The sequence below is a fragment of the Xenopus laevis genome, chromosome 5S (assembly GCF_017654675.1).
Source record: "Xenopus laevis strain J_2021 chromosome 5S, Xenopus_laevis_v10.1, whole genome shotgun sequence".
NCBI classification, from domain to species: Eukaryota; Metazoa; Chordata; class Amphibia; order Anura; family Pipidae; genus Xenopus; species Xenopus laevis.
The window spans coordinates 101,558,527-101,564,710 of record NC_054380.1 but is presented as its reverse complement, the minus strand read 5'-3'; the positions used below and the strand labels follow the sequence as shown (position 1 = coordinate 101,564,710).

General features: G+C 36.2%; 1 pseudogene; it reads left to right on the top strand.

Annotated features, from left to right (window-relative positions):
- The first annotated feature begins 1,030 nt into the window (after positions 1–1,030).
- LOC121394121 lies at positions 1,031–4,550 on the top strand (annotated as a pseudogene).
- The last annotated feature ends 1,634 nt before the right edge of the window (positions 4,551–6,184 follow it).

The window sequence follows — 6,184 nt, the reverse complement described above, 5'->3', positions numbered from 1 at the left end:
GATATTATAAGTTACCAAGAAGTTCCATGACCATATAAAAACCCGAGGCCGAAAGGCTGAGTGTTTTTATACAGGTCATGGAACTCTGAGGTGACTTCTAATATATATATATATATATATATATATATATATATATTTTTATTTATTTTTTTTTTTTCCAATGAGTATCCGCACTCCAAAGCTGCTGTTAATCGAGGGGTGCACGGTAATTGTTTATGTATCAATTATCTTCTTCAGACCAGCACTCCCTTTAAAAACGTGGTAATTTTATTATTGTGTAGTATCAAATACCCGAAGTTTCGGTCTACATTTGGACCTTTTTCAAGGAATATATATATATATATATATATATATATATATATATATATATATATATATATATATATATATATATATATATATATATGACACCGTTTTTTTCTACATACAGTCATATCTAAATATTGAAAATAAACATTGAAAGTAATATTTGACTTTCTTCCATTTGAATTGTCTACTAATCTTCAATTTTTATGTACAAAGAAATATATTATATTATATTCTGATTGAATTTGGACTATTCCCTAGTTGAAGAACACAACAATAGCTCGAAATTTTAATTTTTCAATTTGAACCATTGATAAATCTAAATTAAATGGTTTCTTCCATTTCCATCACTCATAAGACATAACAGAGCAATGGAATATTCATTTCACAAAACCATTTGTTTGTTCTTTGAATACATGGGCCCTGTTATCCAGAAAGATAGAAACCTTGGGTTTTTTTTGGATAATGGTTTCATTACTACAGAGAAATTTTAATTCAAATTTGAATTATTTGCTTACAATGGAGTCTATGGGAGATGGCCTTTCCTGTAATTATGAGCTTTCTGGATATTGGGTTTCCGGATAACAGACCACATACTTTAAAACTTGAATCTATAAGCATAAGTCAGGACCAACTGTACTGTTGTCATAGGGGTATAGGCTGTACCTTTTATAATGTTATTTAGGTCTTTGTGACAGAATGGTGTTCCTTGTACTTCTCAGGCATGTTATCTATTCTGTCTAGTCCATGGGGTCCACTGAGAAGTTCAGCAATTGTCAGCCTGATATCTAGCCCGCTGTTTACAATGGATGCACTCAGTGGCGCTGAAACACAGGAACTTGAACAAGCTTTTACTGTTCTCCTCAATGTAAGCCATGGGACAGCTGAAAGTGATACAGTCACAGATGGCGGGGCTCAAGAAAGTTACCAGGTTGCTGTAACATCTACACTAACCCCTGTTTCACACAATGTAGCAGATGGAGTGGAAAATAATATTAAAGTACAGGAGCTAATTACAACAAATACTGATCCCAAGCAGCTAATTAGTTTTGATGTATTCAACGGTACTAACAGTGAGAATGTTCTTTCTACTCAAGATAGTGCTTCCAAAGAGATAGGGAACAAAGCCACCGTAGTCCCATTACTAGTGACTAACAAAGCCCCTCCGTATGATGACCAGCTAGATTCTTTCTTGGAAATACCAGTGGAAAACAATACAACAGGGAAACTGTGCTTCTGTAATATTCCAGGACCCGAAGGACAAAAAGGAGACAAAGGTGAAAGAGGGGATCCAGGTAATTTTACCTGCTAATGCCTTTGCTCACATATCATCCTTCCTTAGTCTTTGATAGATACGAATTACAGCAGGTCACAGTCGCCTGAGCACATGGGAATTTAGATTTGTGTTTAACAAACGAATATATAAAAGGTGGACATTCATGTACAAAACATGAACTTTGCTAAAATGAAGAAAATGTTTTCTTGCTTACTTTTAAAAGTAAGGCTGATAAATATTGCTCTTCCTACAGTACGTTCAATTAAATCTAGACTTTAATTTGTCAACTTTAAATATGTAACTAAATATATAACTGTATGTAAAACTGTATGTACCGTATATACTCGAGTATAAGCTGTCCCGAGTATAAGCCGAGGTACCTAATTTTACCTCCAAAAACTGGGAAAGCTTATTGACTTGAGTATAAGCCGAGGGTGAGAAATGCAGCAGCTTCTGGTAAGTTTCAATCAAAAAATTGAGGGTTTCTGCTCCCATTGGAGATGCCGGCGCCTCGTTTTTGGATGCCGGCGACCATTCTTGGACGCCGGCGAATATTCTTGGAGACTATTCTTGGACGCCGGCGACTATTCTTGGTTGCCGGCGACTATTCTTAGGTGCTGGCGACTATTCTTAGACGCCGGCGACCGTTTTTGCGCTTGACCCGAGTATAAGCCGAGGTAGAGTTTTTCAGCATATTTTGGGGGCTGAAAAACTCGTCTTATACTCGAGTATATACGGTATATATAAATACACATTTATTCTGCACACACTAAACCAAAACAGTCAGTACATTTATTCAAATCCCGTGCACTTGCCATATACAGGTATGGGACCTATTATCCAGAATACTCAGGACCAGAGGTTTTCCAGATAAAGTGTCTTTCTGTAATTTGGATCTCATTAGGTCTCCATACCTTCAGTCCACTAAAAACTCATTTAAACATTAACGAAAACCAACAGGATTGTTCTCTCAACAATAAGGAATAATTATATCTCAGTTGGGATAAAGTACAAGGTACTGTTTTATTATTACAGAGATTTAATAAAAAATTTAATTTTTTGGTTTAAAATAGAGTCTGTGGGAGATGGCCTTACTGTAATTCAGAGCATTCTGGATAATAGGTTTCCAGATAACGGATCCCATACCTGCACTGTGGAAAGCTGCAATAAAAATATTGGTTAGATTTTTGACAATGCCTTTACCTTCTAAACTGACCTTTATTGATAGATAAACAAATAAAGTTTATATATGGTTTATGGAAACCTTTGTGTATATGATGCCATCTGTGCAAATAATACTATACAAATTACAGGAACAGTTACATCAAAAAACAAAAGTGTTTTAAAAGAATGACTGGCAGTGCACTGGCAAAACTGGAATGTTTGCTTCAGAAAAACATCTATGGTTTATATAAACAAGCTGCTGTGTAGCCATGGGGGCAGCCATTCAAGCACAGGATACACAGTAGATAACAGATATGTTCTGAAGTATCCCATTGTTTATTACAGAGCTTATCTGTTATCTGCAGTATATTCTGTGCCTTTTTTCCTTTTTCAGATTTTAATGGCCGCTCCTATTGCTACACAGCAGGTTGTTTATATGAACCATAGCTGTGTTTCTGAACAAACACACCAGTTTTACCAGTGCAGCACAGTACATTATATTTTCCTTACTTTAGGACACTTTAGATTTTTGATGTTACTATTCCTTTAAATGTGGAGCTCTTGCAAGACCTATCTTTTATTCTGATTGAAATTTTCATCTATATTTATACACTCTCTTCTCAAACGGGGGAAAGGGGGAAAACAAAGGTATGGATGGTGTAAGAGGATTAAAATGAAATAAAGGTGAACCTGGGGAAATGGCTATAAAGGGAGATGAGGGCCCCAAGGGGAACATTGGAGAAAAGGGTCCCAAGGGTGCAGAAGGCCCAAAAGGGGAGCCTGGAGAAGTTGATCAGAAAGGATCAATGGGGCAACATGGTCCTGTTGGACACAAAGGTGACTGTGGAGGTCCTGGATCTTTGGGGCCCAAGGATACCAAGGACAATCAGGAATGCCTGGAATGAAGGGTGAAAAGGGACAAAAAGCAGTCTCTACTGGACATGAAAACATAGTATCATCAGTGGGCCTTGGACAGCAGAGGAATGCTCTAATACCTGGATATCCAATAATGTTTGAGAAGGTTTTTGTGAATGAAAATAAACCATACAATATAAATTCAGGTACATTCATTTCCAGCATTGATGGTGTCTATTTTTTTACATACCACCTAAGTTTAAGACATAAATCTGTTAGGGGCAGATTTACAAAATTCGAGTGAAGAATTCGAATGTAAAAAACTTCGAATTTCGAAGTATTTTTTGGGTACTTCGACCATCGAATTAGTTAAATTCGTTCGAATTCGAACGATTCGAACGATTCGAAGTACAAATCGTTCGACTATTCGACCCTTCGATAATCGAAGTACTGTCTCTTTAAAAAATACTTCGACCACTTACTTCGGTAGATAAAACCTACCGAAGTCAATGTTAGCCTATGGGGAAGGTCCCCATAGGCTTGCCTGTGATTTTTTGATCGAAGGATTTTCCTTCGATCGTTGGATTCAAATCCTTCGAAATCGTTCGATTCGAAGGATTTAATCGCATCGCAGGATTTGCGCAAAATCGTTCGACTTCGATATTCGAAGTCGAACGATTTTAGTTCCCAGTCGAATATCGAGGGTTAATTAACCCTCGATATTCGACTATTGATGAATCGGCCCCTTAGTGTCAGCCTGTTTTACAATGGAAAAATAGTTCTACAGACACAAGTAATGCATTATGAACCGAACATTGGTCAAGCTTCAGGATCTATTTTAATTCATCTTAGAGAAGATGATGAAATTTGGCTTCAGATTTTAAATAGCATACAAAATGGCTTGTTTCCTGATGACACAACCGACTCAATATTTTGGGTTTCCCTTTGAAGACCAGAACCTTCCCAGTAATGTTAAACATATGTTTACTTTTTGGACATAGTAAAACTGAAATGATAACACAAATAGGAAATTAACAGGTTTAGACACAATCTAAAAAAATGTAATTCACTGAATTTTCTTCCGGATTATTTTTAAAATAAACATCATGCAAACAATCTTCTGTAACAACTCATTAGTATATGGATATGCGTTATGGATACCCGGCATTATTCTATGCAAATTAATGCATAGATTCATAAATTAAATTAACAAATTGTGTGTAATCTTTATGATGTTTGTATCACTTTAATATCTACATACATATGTATTTCTCTTTTCTCAATGAGAACCAAAATGTTTTTGCATGTGGACCATCCTTTAAACTCTTTAAAATAAGGGAATGTGATTTTGCTTTTCAACAGTGAAGATATTTTTAACTGAATTGTCAACTGTAAAATAAATAATAACAAATAAAATATATTTTTTTTTATAAAAAAAACCCAGCCAATACTGTGTTTTGGATTTTGTAGGCTTGCTTCGATGGGCTAGACTCAAAAATAGCACTCTAACATGATCTGGCATGAATAATTAGTGATTTGGGTGTAGCAGCACTTTAATAGCTACAGGGACAATCCACTACCCGTTGGAACAAAGATTGGAGATAACCTTAATAATTTTAAATTTATATATCAGATATTTCATTGTATATTTATTAGGGAATGCCCAAGTTTCAGCCACCCAGCTATTGTTGAAATGCAACTTCCAGCATCTTTATTTAAATCATTTAACAAGTATATGTTTACCCAAGTGGTGGGTCAAATCAAGCTGGAAACTGGAAAGCTCAACCATGCAGGTTTAGTGTTTTGCTGGACATATTTTTCGTTTGAGCTATAGAGTACGATAGAGCTGGGAACAATACCCTGAAGATAAAGCAAGCTGCATGTGCTTGGATAAAAGGACTTCATCGCTGTGGATGCCTGTTCCAGCTCTGGAGGAGCCTACCCATCTGTGTGAATTCCAAGGGTGAGTTGTGCCTAAGGGAGGGTAGAAAAAGAATAAGAATCCAGCATATCTCATGTTTGTAAAATAGTCTGTTTGTGTGGGACTCAGAATCTCCACTGGTGTTTGGTAAGAATGTAAAACCTTGGCACCAGGGGAGTTGCCAAGAGGGTGTTACTCTGGAAAATACATTTAAGTGAATATTACCCGTTAACATCTTTTCCCTTGAGCCTTCATTTTATGATGGTCTGTGTGTTCCCTCAGAGATCACCTGACTAGAAATACTACAACTCTAACTGTAACAGGAAGAAGTGTGGGAGTAAAAGACAGAACTTAGTCAGTTAATTGGCTCATGTGACCTAACAAGTATGTGTGCCCTTGGATGTTTGTGTGCATCGTAGGATCCCAGGGGGTGTCCCTTATTTCCTAAAATGGCACATACTACTAAAAAGTATATTATTGTGAAAATGGTTTATTTACATGAAGCAGAGTTTTACATATGAGCTGTTTTATATATATATAAAATATATTTTTATAGAGACCTACAATGTTCAGGGGTATAGGTTTCCTCTAAATGTTTTTCCCTGTTCAATCAGTAAACTGTAAAGATAGCTTGCATATGTAAGATTAGCTAAAGGAAACTG